We start from the raw sequence: 16,016 nt of genomic DNA on the forward strand, positions 1-16,016 counted from the left end.
AGCCATGACCACATCCCTCTCTTCTTCCTGCTTTCCATTTTCCCCCTCCATTTCCCACTTTTCTCTCTTCTCCATTGGTCTCTCTACCACCTCTCTGAGGTGGTGGTGATAAGATACAGAGACTTTGCACGGCTGGCTGAAATGCCTATCACCACTGGCAGGGAGTGAATCCTGCTATGTTGCCCCTTTCGCAGAAGAAGTCATTGAAATGAACCATCCCTTACAACTGTATGGTTACCAGCTTTTCATCTTCTTTGTTAGAAAAAGCAGTGATTACAGAGAAAGAGAGACTGAGCACAGCAAGCTTAGGTTTGGAGCAGAAAGCACAAGGTTCAAATCCTGGGTTTGCTCCTTATTATCTAAATAATGTAGGGAGGTTTACTTTGAATTCTGAGCCCAGGTGTCTCCTTTTTGGTAACTTTTAGTATCATGATATCTACTTAATAGGTTCATCAATAGGCGAGGTATAGAGTATCTGGTTCACAGCTACACATTAGAACAAGATTGAAATTCTCCCACATGCAACTTACGTATGATAAAGGAGACTTTCTAATGCATCTGAAACAGCTGAGTTGGTGATCTGTGAATTTTTCCAGGGCAGCAGCTTTCCCTATTTTTTTTTTTTTCCTTCAGTCTCAGTCCCTTCCCAAGGTATTTGTTTAATAAATGTAGAGTGAATAAGTGAATTGTTGAACAACACTGTTCAATACTTTCTCAATATCTTATAAAAGGAACACAATTTTTTGCAGAAGAAGCTAGAATTGATCCATGATTCACATTGTCTTCAGGGGCTTAGTTATTAAGTTACACACAATAATACCTCTGTCCTGGTATTAGAGAAGGAAACTGAAGGTTCAACACAAACATTGTCAACAGAGTGTTTGCCAAGATGAGTCAATATCTCTAAGACATTAACAGACCAAATGAGTGTGTCTAAGAAAGCAAAAAAAGCAGATCAACAGGACTTGGCATATATACGTTCCTTTTATACTTTTATCTGCAAATCTATATCAAAATAGAAGTTACCAGGATTGTGAGCTCGAGGGTTTTGTTTTTTTTTTAAAGATATCTAGTCATATTTTCTTTTCTGAGGAGGAGGGTAGCAATAATTTTCTGAAAAGCATCTACATCCTTGTTGGTTATATTATTAGCAGGTTTAAAACAACTTAAGGAGATCAGAACCAAATGTGGAAGATGAATTATGTGGGAAAGTGGGCTTTAAGGTTTTTGATGTACTCTAGTCCTCAAGACGGAGAAGGCAATGGCACTCCACTCCAGTACTCTTGCCTGGAAAATCCCATGGATGTAGGAGCCTGGAAGGCTGCAGTCCATGGGGTTGCTGAGGGTCAGACACGACTGAGTAACTTCACTTTCACTTTTCACTTTCATGCATTGGAGAAGGAAATGGCAACCCACTCCAGTGTTCTTGCCTGGAGAATCCCAGGGACGGGGGAGCCTGGTAGGCTGCCGTCTACGGGGTTGCACATAGTTGGACACGACTGAAGTGACTTAGCAGTAGCAGCAGTCCTGAAGAACTGTATTGGAACTTTGACAATGGTAGAGATTTTTGTTTGTGTGTGTGTTTGTTTTTAACTCAGAAATACTGTATCAGAATTTTATTCCTGAGAGTCATCAAATTTCTTGTAACTGCTAAAAAGCAATCATGACAGAAATGAAAGGGGGTGAAACAACCTCCCATTTTTTTTTTTTCAGGTGTTTTAATCATTCTTCAGTACATTTGAATTGTGAAAGAGTTGTATAGATATAAATAAGGTTTCTTTAGATCTAGTCAGCTTTCCAAACAAGTGAAACCATCATGTATTATCCCAAGTCTATATTGTATAATTTCATGGACAGCAAAGTCCCACCTGCCCTAAGATGCTTGATCCATATTCTTTCCTTTTTAAAAATTCTTTCTTTTGTGCATTTATAGATTCGTGTATTTATTCAACTGATTCATTCGATATGTATTTGTATTGAGCTCTTTCTAAGTTAAGCACTGTTAGAAGCACCAAGTTTATGGTGGTAAGAATATTACCATGGTTGCTGATTTCCTCGGGTTTGTGTGTTTATGAGAAAATAATCAAATAAGTACACAGATAATTACAATTTCACTGAACAATGATAGCTCACATTTATTGGGTACTTAATGTGGGCAATGTTATAATAATTATTGGGCACTATTCTCAGTGTTTGCATGTATTAACTCAGTTCTTACGACTATCACTTTAGGTAGATAATATTGCATCTCATTTTATAAATAAAGAAAGTGGAGCATAGAAAAAATAAGCAGCTTCTCCAGTGTCATGCAGACTAGCAACTATGCATTCAGGATTCAGTCAAGGAGTCTGGGTATAAATCTTGTACTCAAACCCACTACTTATTCTGAGAAATGACAGGGAAGAAGACTTGAGGAAGTCATAATAGAGTATGAAAGTTTTCCCATTTAGCATAAGGCATACATTTGGAAATGACATTTAAGCTGACCTAAAAAGCAAATGGCTAGTTAGAGTGGGGAGAGGACAGTTCTAACAGAGGAACAGGCCATGTGCAGGCTTTGCAACTGCAAGGGGCCAAACTTTCAGCACAGATATAGCCTGGTGAGTGCTGAAGTTAGACTGGAGGGTTCAACTGTGGCTAGAAAGATAAAAAGACAGAGGGCAGGAGGCAAAGAGAGAGACTGGAAGAAAATGAAAAATATAAAATCTCCAAAGTGCAAAGGGAAGTCATTTATGGAGAGATGTGATCCAGTTGATCTTTTAAGATAATTCTGATTGTGATATAGAGATTACATTGGGAGGGCAAGAGGATAAGTAGGAAAACTGATTAGGAAGCCCTGAGAGTAATCCGGGAGATAGATAATAAAGGTGACAGCATGTCAATGAATTTAGAATGCACCTGAGCAGGCAAGAGAGGAAGAGCCCAGGATAACATAACAATGGCGTATGATTTTCTGGGTTTGGATTTTTGACCTGTGGTATTATTGCCTGATGTTCTCAACATTAGGACACTATCCTGAATTATGACATTTTCTTTCAAAAGCCTCAGTTAAAGTGTACAAATAGTAACTGGAATCACACTGGATTTTTTTCACTCATTTGTTAAATAAATGCAGTGTAGAACAAGAATTTAATAAATAGGAATTGAGGCAGTTGTAAGTGGAACGTAAGTGACTAGGACTCAAGAGAAGATGTGAAAGTGTTGCATGGTGGAGTTGAGGGTGAGGAATGAAAACTGTGAACCCAATGAAGATGTATCCTGAATCCAGGCTAGTCTACATGTTTATTGTGTTTGGAACTGGCACTTCCATTTCGGGTTTGCACAAATGCCAGTGCTCACATGGGCATCTTGATTTATTTGTTAATACACTCAAATATTTGTTGGATACTGGTTTACTATGTATTTGATAATCTACCATGTGAGTGTCTGGTGAACTAAGTAGGAATGAATGATGCCTTCAGAGAGATTTATCTCTGTTATTGTTTTTTAAATTAATTAATTTTTATTGAAGGATAATTCCTTTACAAAATTTTGTTGTTTTCTGTCAAACCTCAATGTGAATCAGCCATAGGTATACATATATCCCCTCCCTTTTGAACCTGCCTCCAATCTCCCTCCCCATCCCACCCCTTTATGTTGATACAGAATCCCTGTTTGAGTTTCCCGAGCTTTACAGCAAATTCCCGTTGGCTATCTATTTTACATATGGTAATATAAGTTTCCATGTTACTCTTTCCATATATCTCACTCTCTCCTCCCCTCTCCCCATGTCCATAAGTCTATTCTCTATGTCTGTTTCTCTACTGTTGCCCTGTAAATAAATTCTTCAGTACTATTTTTCTAGATTCCGTATATATGCATTAGAATATTATACTTATCTTTCTCTTTCTGACTTACTTTACTGTGTATGATAGGTTCTTGGTTCATCCACCTCATCAGAACTGACTCAAATGTGTTCTTTTTTATGGCTGAATAATATTCCTTTGTGCTTCCCTGGTGGCTCAGAGGTTAAAGCGTCTGCCTGCAATGCAGGAGACCTAAGTTCAATCCCTGGGTCAGGAAGATCCCCTGGAGAAGGAAATGGCAACCCACTCCAGTATTCTTGCCTGGAGAATCCCATGAACGGAGGAGCCTGGTAGGCTACAGTCCATGGGGTCGCAAAGAGTTGGACATGACTGAGCGACTTCACTTTCACTTTCAATATTCCTTTGTGTATATGTACCACACCTTCTTTATCCATTCATCTGTAGATGGACATCTAGGTTGCTTCCGTGTTCTAGCTATGATAAATACTGCTGCAGTGAACAATAGATACATGTGTCTTTTTCAGTTTTGGTTTCCTCCAGGTCTATGCCTAGGAGTGGGATTGCTGGGTCATATGGTGATTGTATTCCCAGCTTCTTAAGGAATCTCCATACCTTCTTTCATTTGGCTGTATCAATTTACATTCCCACCAACAGTGCAAGAGCATTCCCTTTTCTGCACACCCTCTCCAGCATTTATTATTGGTAGACTTTTTGATGATGGTCATTCTGACTGGTGTGAGGTGATATCTCATTGTGGTTTTAATTTGCATTTCTCTAATAATGAGAGATGTTGGGCATCTTTTCATGTGATTGTTGGCCATCTTATGTCTTCTTTGAAGAAATGTCTGTTTAGGTCTTTTTCCCACTTTTTGATTGGGTTGTTTGTTTTTCTGAGCTCATTGATTTATATGAGCTACTTGTATATTGTGGAAATTAATCCTTCATCAGCTGCTTCATTTGCTATTATTTTCTCCCATTCAGAGGGTTGTCTTTTCACCTTGCTTATAGTTTCCTTTGCTGTGCAAAAGCTTTTAAGTTTAATCAGGTCCCACTTGTTTACTTTTATTTTTATTTCCTTTACTCTAGGAGGTGGATCATAGAGGATCTTGCTTCAATTTATGTAATCGACTGTTCTGCCTATGTTTTCCTCTAGGAGCTTTATAGTTTCTTGTCTTACATGTAGGTCTTTAATCCATTTGAGTTGATCTTTGTGTATGGTGTTAGGAAGTGTTCTAATTTCATTCTTTTACATGTAGCTGTCCAGTTCTCCCAGCATCATTTATTGAAGAGACTGTCTTTGCCCCATTGTATATTGCCTACTTTGTCAAAAAATAATGTACCCATAGGTGCATGGGTTTATTTCTGGGCTTTCTATCTTGTTCCATTGGTCTTTATTTCTGTTTTTGTGCCAGTACCATACTGTCTTGGTGACTAGCTTTGTAGTATTACCTGAAGTCAGGAAGGTTGGTTCCTCCAGCTCCATTCTTCTTTCTCAAGACTGCTTTGGCTATTTGTGGTCTTTTGTGTTTCCATATGAATTGTGAAATTTTTTCTTCTACTTCTGTGAAAAATGCCATTGGTGATTTGATAGGGAAGGCAATGGCACCCCACTCCAGCACTTTTGCCTGGAAAATCCCATGGACGGAGGAGCCTGGTAGGCTGCAGTCCATGGGGTCGCTAAGAGCGGGACAGGACTCAGTGACTTCACTTTGACTTTTCACTTTCATGCATTAGAGAAGGAAATGGCAACCCACTCCACTGTTCTTGCCTGGAGAATCCCAGGGACAGGGGAGCCTCGTGGGCTGCCGTCTGTGGGGTCGCACAGAGTCGGACACGACTAAAGCGACTTAGCAGCAGCAGCAGCAGCAGCATGACAACTCAAAACCTATGACATGTAGCAAAAGCAAAAGAGGGAAATTTATAGCAATACAATCCTACCTCAAGAAACAAGAAAAACATGGACTAGACAACCTTACACCTACAACAACTGGAAAAAGAAGAACAACAAAAAAAAATACCCAAAAATTAATAGAAGGAAAGAAATCATAAAGATCTGAGCAGAAATAAATGAAAAAGAAATGAAAGAAACAATATTAAAGATTAAGAAAACTAAAAGCTGGTTCTTTGAGAAGATAAACAAAATTGACAAGCCTTTAGACTCATCAAGAAAAAAAGAGAGAAGAATCAAATCAGCAAAATTAGAAATGAAAAAGGAGAGGTTACAATAGACAATACGGAAATACAAAGGATTATAAGAGACTATTATGAACAACTGTATGGCAATAAAGGAGATAACCTGGAAGAAATGTACAGATTCTTAGAAAAGTTGAATCTTCTAAGACTGAACCAGGAAGAAATAGAAATTATGAACTACCCAATCACAAACACTGAAATTGAAGCTGTGATCCAAAATATCCCCCAAAACAGAAGCCCAGGACCAGATGGCTTCACAGGAGAATTTTATTAAACACTTAGAGAAGAGCTAATGCTATCATTCTAAAACTCTTTCAAAAAACTGCAGAGGAAGGAATACTTCCAAACTCATTGTATGAGGCCACCATCACCCTGATACCAAAACCAGACAAGGATGACACAAAAAAAGAAAACTATAGGCCAATATCACTGATGAACATAGATGCAAAAATCTTCAATAAAATTTTAGCAAACATAATTCAGCAAATATCATGCAGCTCATACACCATGATCAAGTTGGGTTTATTCCAGGGATGCAAGTATTCTTCAATATATGCAAATCAATCAATGTGATACACCATATTAACAAATTGAAAGATAAAAACCTTGTGATCATCTCAATAGATGCAGAAAAAGCCTTTGACAGCATCAACACCCATTTATGATTAAAACTCTTCAAAAAATGGGCATAGAAGGAACCTACCTCAAATATTAAAGGCCATATATGATAAGCCTACAGCAAACATTATTCTCAATGGTGAGAAACTGAAAGCCTTCTCCCTAATATCAGGAACAAGAAAAGGGTGTCCCCTTTCACCACTATTATTCAACATAGCTCTGGAAGTCCTCGCTGCAGCAATCAGAGAAGAAAAAGAAATAAAAGGAATCCCGATCAAAAAAGAAGAAGTAAAGCTATCACTCTTTGCAAATAACATGATACTGTACATTGAAAACCCTAGTGTCAGAAAATTACTAGAGGTAATCAGTGAATTTAGCAAAGTTGCAGGATACAAAATCAATACACAGAAATCACTTGCATTTCTATACACTAACAATGAAAAATCAGAAAGAGAAATTAAGGAATCAATCCCCTTCACCAATGTAACAAAAAGAATTGCACATCTAGAAATAAACTTACCTAAGGAGACAAAAGAGCTGTACACATAAAATTATAAGACACTAATGAAAGAAATCAAAGACAGCATAAACATATGGAGAGATATTCCATGATCCTGGGTAGGAAGAATCAATATTGTGAAAATGACTATACTACCAAATGCAATCTGGAGATTCAATGTGATCCCTAGCTCTATTATTTTTCACAGAACCATTTCTGCCACCTTAAAATTACTTCTGTGGCTTGATATTTATGATTACGTGTGGATTTAGATGGTTAAGACTTTTTTTGTATATGCTGTTATCAAAATGCCATTACTAATATCTTCTAATCAGAGATGTATTATTGTTAACAGCTCATCTCTGGGGTCATTCTGCCTTGGTTTAAATTCCAGTTCTGTTAGTCACTTCGTTACTTAAATCTCTCAGTGCCTCAATTTTCCATCTCTCAATTGAGAAAAATAGTATTATTTTATTCTTGTGGGAATTAAGTGAGCAAATAGATGTAAAGTACCTAGTGCCTGGCATATGATAAGCTTTAAGGGTATATCAATTATTATTATTATATTAATGTGTACAAAGCACAAAATTGTTTTATATGTATGTGTGTATATGTTAAAGAAATAGATTTTTTAAATATGTTTTAATAGCCAATGAAATACATAGTTCACTTGCAAAATTTGTAGGTGCAGTAGAATTTCAACTTTTTAAAAGTTGAAGCACAATGAAAACTTTTGACTTGATTGACCTAATAAAAAGATAACAGCGTATTTCTTTCACTCTTGGGTTTTGAAAGATTAAAGCAAATAAAGTACCAGTATCTCTGCCATGTACATCTCTAAGAAAGTCAAGAATAAAAGGAAATATAAACCACCAAAGCAATCCAGATTCAAGTCCTTGTCATTCTGCTGAGAGCCACCAAACAAAGCAGATGTAAGCAAGGCAACTTAAAAAGGAATCAAAATTCCTTATTTTATTATTATTTTTCTATATGAAGAACAGGCAATGTGCATTTCATGCTCAAATAAATTTACTGTACTCTAAGGGCAGAATTCTCTTTGGACATGCTCTAGGGAAAGATGCTATAAGTGGAATCTCTGTGGAGTGATTCAATCAAGTAATACTGTCATTTAACTTGAAAAAACAATGTTAAATTTAATATTAAAAATTTCTAGTGAATGCAAGACTCAGTGAATGAATTACTCAGTGGACGCATTTCTCCTTTTCCCTTCTAAAAACCCTCAGGTGCTCTAGAAAATAGTATAGCCTATTTACTATATTATAGAATTATGAATTATATAGCCTCACTCAGTTTTAGCAGAGCTACTTTATGATATTAAAATTCAGATTTATGCACCTACTTTGTTATATTCAAATTAAGATTAAATGGATGGTATATTATATTTTTTCAATGCTAATGGAAAAGTAATGTTGAATAAATTTATGTTCCCAGGGAATGTTATTTATGTTATCTAATTTGTTAAGAATATCGTATTAGTACTTAAGCAAGTTAGTTTTTATTTTCACACAAATACACCTTTATAAGGTATTGGGTATTGTACTTTTATAAATCTTAATAAAAATTTCAAGTAAGTCCAAAATTTGACATTAATTATAAAACAGATTTATTACATTTTAATAACCATTTTTTGAAACAGTGGCCAAAAATACACAAAAGAAGGAAAAGCTTTTATTCCGACTTTCATTTTCATGTAACAATCCTGAAATGTTGATGATAAAACACTTAACTCATCCAGTTCTGGCCTACTACACTCATTACAGGTTTTGAGTTTTATTAAGCACCATTGCATTCAGTTTAATGTTTGTTCTAACCAGTCCCATGATCAAAGGTATCCATAGCTAGTGCTTGGAAGGGAGTGTTACATAGCGGAAAGGTCTGTGATCTTGAAAAAAATTATTGTGTCATTTTCTAAGCCTCAGTTCTGTATTTTTTAATTATATTTTTTAGTTGGAGGATAATTGCTTTATGACGTTGTGTTGGTTTCTGGTGTACAAGTGAATCACCTATACATACAGGTTTACATATATCCCCTCCCTCTTAAACCTCGCTCCCACCCCTCCCTTCCCACCCAAGTCATCACAGTTATGCATTTTTAAAGAGAGAGTAGTATCTATCTCACATGATTTATTTTATGATGATTAAATTAAATAATCTCTTTTAGCCATCCATATTCAGGCACATAGTAGGCATGTTATTTCACCTTTTCCTTCTATTCTAATGTTGTGTTTGTTGTGCTTAGTCACTCAGTTTTGTCCAACTCTTTGAGATTCCATGGACTGCAACCCTCCAGGCTCCTCTGTCCGTGGAATTTCCCAGGCAAAAATACTGGAGTGAGTTGACATTTCCTTCACCAGGGGATCTTCCTGACCCAGGGATCAAACCCGTATCTCTTGTGTCTGCTACATTGGTATGTGGCTTCTTTACCACTGAGCCACCAGGAAACCCCATATGTTTAAATAAAGGTTCTTAAATACATCAATTGAGAATTAGGTTGCATAGAGCCCACAGACTATTGTATACTAAGTGTTAATGCTGTTGCTACTGATGCTGCTGCTGCTAAGTCACTTCAGTCGTGTCCGACTCTGTGCGACCCCATAGATGGCAGCCCATCAGGTCCCACGGTCCCTGGGATTCTCCAGGCAAGAACACTGGAGTGGGTTGCCATTTCCTCTTCCAATGCATGAAAGTGAAAAGTGAAAGTGAAGTCGCCCAGTCATGTCCGACTCTTAGCGACTCCATGGACTGCAGCCTACCAGGCTCCTCCGTCCATTGGATTCTCCAGGCAAGAGTACTGGAGTGGGTTGCCATTGCCTTCTCCAAAGTGTTAATACTAGTGGATAAAAAATTCTGTGAGAGAACTACTTTACATTTAGGAGAAGATGCCATATACATACTACATATTTCCTTGGTGGGGGCTGGGGATCTCTGTTTTCCCTCACTTTGAAATAAAGTATAAGAATCACTAGAAAATGTTGTGGAAAACGAGAGAAGAATGGTAAAATTGTCTACCTTTTTATTTAAAGCAGAGATTTTTCTAACTTTTCCTCTTAAACACTTATGAAGGTAGAGATATAAATTCCTAACAAAATGGTATTCATATCTATAAATATTCACTGTGTAGGAATGTTTTCCCTCTAAAATAGCATTGAAGGTTCAGGAAGATGGCTGTTTTTCCCCTTGTTTTCAAATACTCCTTAAAGTATATTCTTCCCTCTGTTTGAATCAATTTAAAATATTATTATATTTGTTTAAAGAAGTAAATAAAAGAGTGGTTCTTTTATAATTTATAATGATATATGTCTAACCTTGGAATTAAAGTCACTTTTGTTTGAATAGGGGTTAAGTCAGCCCTGGTTGTATGTTAAAAATATTAATCCACCTAAAATTGGTGTTATAGTATGTTCATTGATCCCTTGAATATTTTTTTTTCTCCTTACCACTGTATCCTCCTCTTATTAATATTTTTTCTCATTTTGTAGATAATAATAACAGCTACCATTTAATCACACACCAAGTGCTGGGGACTGTGGTAAATTCACTATATGTTCATCCCCACATCAACCCAGTGCTGTCCTTACAGTCCTCATGTGCTTAGTATTATACACATTTGGGATTCAATTGTAATAGAGACTCCTTTGTGGCGCTAGTGGTAAAGAACTCACCTGCCAATGCAAGAGACATAAGAAACATGGGTTCAGTCCTTGGGAGGATCCCCTGGAGGAGGAAATGGCAACCCACTCCAGTGTTCTTGCCTGGAGAATCCCATGGACAGAGGAGCCTGGCAGGCTATGGTCCATAGGGTCGCAAAGACTCGGACAGGACTGAAGCGACATAACACGCACACATCTAATTATAGGAGATGGTAAATAAGGCAAACAATATCACTTAATGAAAAGGGAACTGACTTGGAAGCCAGAAGACTTAAAATATTGTCGTATATTTATGTCATCACTACTCATGTGATCTTGGGAAACACATAATTTTTGTACACCTATGGTAAAAAATTACGTTTACATTTTATGTACCTTTTCCAAGTTGGTACTCAGGATTCTATTAGGTACATTGCCAGCTATAAGTGTGACTTTATTGAACAATCTAAGCATGTAAACAGATTCTTCTTTATTTTTTACTTGGCTTGGGCTATCTTCTGTTTACTAAATACTTGCAGATACGCATTCATCAAGTCCCCTTTTCTTGTGTGCTAGGCATTATCACCCCACTCCAGTACTCTTGCCTGGAAAATTCCATGGATGGAGGAGCCTGGTAGGCTGCAGTCCATAGGGTCGCGAAGAGTCAGACAAGACTGAGCAACTTCCGTTTCACTTTTCACTTTCATGCATTGGAGAAGGAAATGGCAACCCACTCCAGTGTTCTTGCCTGTAGAATCCCAGGGACGGGGGAATCTGGTGGGCTGCCGTCTATGGGGTCGCAGAGAGTCGGACACGACTGAAGCAACTTGGTAGCAGCAGCAGCAGGCATTATCACTTATCTCAAATTGTGTGCCTCACTCAAAATGTCAAATTCTTTGTTCTGAGCCATTCTAGCTCAGCCAAGCTACACTGATCAATTTTTATGAAACTGACTTTTCATTCCTTGCCTCTGCTTCCTGTGAGCAGTATTTACTCTGTTACTACTATTTTCCTGCTACTTTCCTAGATCCCTTTGTTGTGAAGTTTAATTCAGTCACTCAGTCATGTCTGACTCTTTGCGGCCCCATGGACTGCAGCACACCAGGCATCCCTGTCCATCACCAATTCCTGGAGCCTACTCAAACTCATGTCCATGGCGTTATGATACCATCCAATCATCTCATCCTCTGTCATCCCCTTCTCCTCCCACCTCAATCTTTCCCAGCGTCAGGATCTTTTCCAATGAGTCAGTTCTTCGCATTAGGTGGCCAAAGTATTGGAGTTTCAGCTTCAGTATCTGTCCTTCCAGTGAATATTAAGGACTGATTTTCTTTAGAATGGACTGGTTGGATCTCCTTGCAGTCCAAGGGACTCTCAAGAGTCTTCCTCAACACCACAGTTCAAAAGCATCAATTCTTTGGCGCTCAGTTTTCTTTATAGTCCAATTCTCACAACCATATGTGACTACTGGAAAAAAAAAGATCTCAATTTAAGAGGAATGAGTCACATGATCTAGGACCACATCTGGACCTGACTTCTTACCTTATCCATTACATTTTATCCAGAAGGTGATCTGTATCAAAGATCAGATTCTTGACCCCATTATTATAACCATTGATTTCATTTTTAGGAATTATAGCTTTAATTTTTTCTTCAGTATTCCATGAATAACCCAGGAAACTCAGAAGGAATTTCTCTTTAGATAGCTGTACTCCTTCAACTCCCACCAAAAGAAATACACACAGATACACATACTTTTATGGGTTTTATCAACACATTTCCCCCATCTTCTTTATCCACTACCTTACCTGACCCAAACATTGTTTTCTTTCTTTCCTTTTTTTTTCATTTAACAAAATAATCTCTTTCGTTCTTTATAGCTGGCTACTTCTTTTGCATATATGCCATTTACTTTGCTGTTAGAGCTTATTTTATACCTTTCTTAAACAGTATTTGATCTTCTCCAAGCAACATTAGGAAATCCTGATATAATACACATCTTATTTCATTAAAGATGTCATATTTTTAGATATGATCATAAGAAAATGACTTGTGATATTCCAGGATCACCTCCCTACTCCACTGAAACATTAAAATATGTTTCAATTAACTAAACAGTAGATTTTATTTGATAGCTTTCACATTCCATATATATTTGTAATTATTCAATAAACACTTTAGACATTAAAAAATATTTTAAGTGACTTAATGATATAAAACAAAACTTACAATTAGTTGCAGGTAGCACTTTATTTTATGGAACATGCAAATTCCAATTTAGTGACTTTATGCTGAGACATGTAATATAGGACAGTGGCGGCTGTCTGCAAAGTATGGCACTGTGTGTATCTTTACTGATTAAACGAGATCACCATATGAAAATACCTATTACAGCACTTGTCACAGAGACCGTTCAATAAAGGTTCAGAATTGTTTAGATATGAATAGCAAAATGAGATCCAGCCAGTCAGTTGTTAACACAGAGTTAGAAAGTGATGAGGCACTGGACTAGCTGATGTGTTTTTAGGAAAGCAGGAGAATTCTACAGGACATCCAGAAACTTCTAAAATGCTGTGCAGTCATTTTTGGCATTTCAGTAGTTTTTGCCTAGCGTCCCATTATTATTGACGTTTAGAGTGTTCTCTTTCTCACCAAAAGTGTTTAACATTTTCTTTCAAAGTTTGTTTCTCTCTAATGTAAATGTAGCTTCTGATGTCTTTCTGGAATCTAACCCAACGTGTTATTCACTATACAGAATTTATTTGTCTGGAAAGCATTTTTCTTCAAAGTGAGTTCTAATACTCAAGAGCAGACAAAAGAAATGAAAGAGCACGTAGTGGGGGAACTAGTAAAAAATTACATATGTATATATATGCTATATATTATATGCAAATACCTATATATTTGTGTAAACATATAAGTATTAAGTGTATATAGATATTTGCTATCTATATTGGGGCTTCCTAGGTGGCGCTAGTGGAAAAGAACCCTCTTCCCAATTCAGGAGATGTAAGAGATGTGGATTTGGCCCCTGGGTTGTGAAGATCCCTTGGAGGAGGGCATGACAACCCACTCCAGTATCCTTGCCTGGAGAATCCCATGAACAGAGGAGCCTGGCAGGCTATACGGTCCATAGGATTGCAAAGAGTATCTATAGATACTGAGCATCTATATATACTAAATAGATGAACTGAGTGACTAATCACACAGACACACACACACACAGTTTCTGATAGCAGCTTTTAGAAACACTGAGTTAGTAATGTAATTTATATGAATCCAGCCCTTAAAACATGAACTTATATGACCCTCTTACAATGGGATAAGAAGATGCTCGTTTATTTCCGTTCAAATGTGCCGCACATCCCTTGACAAAGTTATACTTCCGAGTTAGAAACACCATTTCCCCCACTGTCTCTGTTCCTACTCTCATCTTCTTTGCCACTTACTGGATTAGAGTTTCAGAAAGGGGTGGAAGGTAGAATGTCCATGATGCTGCTTTATTGAGGGCATGCCTGAGACTTGGATTCGTGCCTGAGGACTATGCATTAGGTTTGGATTGAGGGAGATGTAGGAGAGGGATGGAATATAGTCCCATTCTATACAAACAGTATTATTAATTTATGAACTCTGTATAGTATAGAGCTTCTCTCATAGCTCAGTTGGTAAAGAATCTGCCTACAATGCAGAAGACCCTGGTTCGATTCCTGGGTTGGGAAGATCCCCTGGAGAAGGAAATGGCAACCCACTCCAGTATTCTTGCCTGGAAAATGCCATGGACAGAGGAGCCTGGCAGGCTACAGTCCATGGGGTCACAAGAGTCAGACACAACTTAGCAACTAAAGAGAAAGAGAGAGAGATCGTATATATTGTCTAGAAGTAGAAGCCACCTACATGCCTACATATTATATATCAGCATATCAAACTTATAACTATTATTTTCCACATTTTATGAATCTTCTCCAGGAAAATTATGAAACAAAGTAAAAATACTTGCTTAAATCTTGCAAGGAAGTCAATAGTAAAAAGAGACAAGGAGCCAACAGCCCATAATACTTATAACTCAGTGTTATAACCAGAAAAGTATTTATATTGGTAATGTGTACATAATAAGAAAACATTTCCATTATAAATGCTTTAGTTTTCATACTTCAACTGCCTTTCCCAGTAAAATAAGATGAGATTAAATAGTTTTTATTTTTTGTAGTTTTGTAATCTGGAGCCTATTTGGTGCCTTGGAAGTCCCAGAAATACATAACTTGCATTTCTATTTTGTGCATTTAACAAAATCTATGATAACAGCAATAAAGAGGGAGTTAATATTTAAATGGAGATAAGTGATAATAAACATTTAACAGCTAATCAGCATCACTCTACAGAGACATATATTGTTCTAAACGTTATCTTTCACCTTTTATTTATAGTAATTGAAGACTGCCACTGGGAAGCTGCATCATGAGCTACTTGGGCTTCTAAAGTGTCCAGTGGATTTTTCATCACATAAGGTAAATGCCGGATTTATTTTATTTGTATTTTCAGGATGTAATGAAATGCTATTTTTTGTATTAAGATTTATTTTCTTTATACTAAGAAGAAAGTAAATTTTATTTTATTTGGTCATACATTTAATTAAGTAGTTCCTCTGGCTTGTTAGCTCTGAAGTGACTGGGGGAAGTTATTGACATATTGACAACCACTTCTAGGCTTATGCATTTTCCTCTCTAAAACTATCATATGTATTATGTGTTTCAGACAATCTGTTCTCTGTTTTTGTTTGCTTAATGTCATCTTGTCTCTTTAAATACTATGTTAACATGTTCACATGTTACACATAAAATTTAATGGCTAAAGATATTTTCTTTATTAGTATTTATGACTGAGGTAGTTGTGTTGGAGGTAGATTATTATTAATTTAAAGTGGTAGTTGAGTTACATCTGGGCTTTTTTTTTTTTTTTTTCATTAATTTTGGAGGGTATACCTAAATATACATTTGCTCACCCTATAGTTTATAAAATTACAGCTACAAAAGTAGAAACTACTTCAGTGGTTTGAGTATTTATAATGTGGATTACTTTCTTTTCCTTGGGAGATGTTATTAGTTTTTCTACTTTGTCTTTCTCTACTAGTGGTCCTTCATCAAGCATCACAATAATTTTATTTTTATTATTTGTTTTATTTTTGTTTTCAGTTGTAAGAGAGTAAAACATTTGCAATCACTGCTTTCTTTTCACCACCTGAGATTACAGAGA

General features: G+C 36.8%; 1 protein-coding gene across 10 annotated transcripts in view; it reads left to right on the forward strand.

Annotated features, from left to right (window-relative positions):
- Positions 1-16,016, forward strand: part of LINGO2 (leucine rich repeat and Ig domain containing 2) — a 1,446,924-nt gene that overhangs the window by 604,149 nt on the left and 826,759 nt on the right. For all 10 annotated transcript variants that reach the window (XM_061425094.1, XM_061425103.1, XM_061425099.1 and 7 more), the window contains one exon: positions 15,191-15,271. The gene's annotated coding sequence lies outside the window, so the exon portion shown is untranslated. The remainder of the gene's footprint in view (positions 1-15,190; positions 15,272-16,016) is intronic.

The sequence above is a fragment of the Bos javanicus genome, chromosome 8 (assembly GCF_032452875.1).
Source record: "Bos javanicus breed banteng chromosome 8, ARS-OSU_banteng_1.0, whole genome shotgun sequence".
Lineage (NCBI taxonomy): Eukaryota > Metazoa > Chordata > Mammalia > Artiodactyla > Bovidae > Bos > Bos javanicus.